Source organism: Myotis brandtii, unplaced genomic scaffold, assembly GCF_000412655.1.
Source record: "Myotis brandtii unplaced genomic scaffold, ASM41265v1 scaffold4623, whole genome shotgun sequence".
Classification (NCBI taxonomy): Eukaryota; Metazoa; Chordata; class Mammalia; order Chiroptera; family Vespertilionidae; genus Myotis; species Myotis brandtii.
Window position 1 is genome coordinate 71,987 of NW_005367670.1, and position 1,616 is coordinate 73,602.

The following is a 1,616-nucleotide window of genomic DNA, read 5'->3' on the forward strand; positions in this document are numbered from 1 at the left end:
GGAGGATGGGAGCAGCTGGAAGAGGAGAATGGGGAAAAAAGGAGGACCTGTGTAATACTTTCAACAATAAAGATTTATTTTAAAACAGTAAAAATAAAATGAAAGGGAGTCTATTTGAAGATCGCTCACCCTTATTTTCATGATCCCGTTGCTTGTCATTCTCGCTGAGATTGATAACGAAAAAGATGAGGTCTGTAAAATTTAAAAGCAAAAATGCAGGTCCCCTGGCTGATTATAGAATGCAACCCTATTCGTGTAACAGTAAATGTGAATATAACATCCACTTATTCCATTGCTTCAAGTCATGCCTCGCAATGTTTACCAAATTCCTGGGCTACACTAGGCCTGGGTGTGGAAGAGGGACTGAGAGTGACAGGGCCCCGCCCGCCTGGGAGAGGTGTAATTCATCTGTGTGGGGATCTTAAAAAACAGGGCCATGTGTCCAGAAGGTGGTCACTAAAATGATAAGGCTGGTTTTCGTAAAACCCTTTTCTGCATTTTTTAAATGTTTTCTGTCATAATTGTTTTTCCTTGATTAGCGATGAAAATAGAGCTCTTTTCATTTTGGAAATATTGAAAAATGCAGTCAACCTGCACTGCATTGTAATGGTCACCATGGAGACTTTAAAACCCTTCAGTGAGGGAAGAGAGGAGGGGGATGCTTTCGTAGGAACTGTTTTGTGTGTGTGCAGCTGATAGAGGCTGGGTCTTGGCTGATCTGTGAGGGGATGAGAAAGCAATGAACTGAAAGAGGAAAATACTTGTTAATAGACATATTTTTAACTTGATTTCAGAGAGAAAGGGAAAGGAGAGAGAGAGACGTCAATGATGAGAGAGAATCATTGATCGGCTGCCTCCTGCACGCCCCACACTGAGGATTGAGCCCACAACCCAGGCATATGCCCTTGACCAGAATTGAACCCAGGACCCTTCAGCCTGCAGGCCAACGCTCTATCCACTGAGCCACACCAGTGAGGGCGGACTATGTTTTCTTCTATGAGCACCTACAGTAAGCCTGAAGGACAAAGAACCTGCATTCTCGACTTAACCATGCTTGACTCGGGGTAAAAGCCATAGAGCGCTTACCAACGAATGGAAACTTCGTCTTTTGATTTTCTCGCCAGACGCATGCAAGGGTGCTGGGAACTTTAATGCGATCTTAGTGATTCCCAGGTGAACACACTCAGACCAGAAAGGACAAGCCGCTCATCCCAAGCAGAGTGGCCACATCAAGAAGGAATTCGGGGCTGTGGAGTCCTGGCGGGGGGCTCCTGGCCCCCAGAGTGGGGTTGCTCTGAGCTGTGCTTCCATGACACCCAATACACACTAGGCTCCTGATTTGGTAACACGCACCTGAAATGGCCTCTCCACCCACCCCCACCCCCCCTGCTGCAGGGTTAAGCTGACGTGAAAGGTCTTGGAGAGAATTCGGGGTGGCTGCTATGCGTTCCCTAGGCTGTGTGTCGTGATTTGGGTGAACCACATTTAAAATATATATTTTTTTATTGACTGCAGAGAGGAAGGGAGAGGGAGAGAGAGAGACAGAAACATCTATGATGAGAGAGAATCATTGATCAGCTGCCTCCTGCACAGCGCCACTGGGGACTGAGCCTGCA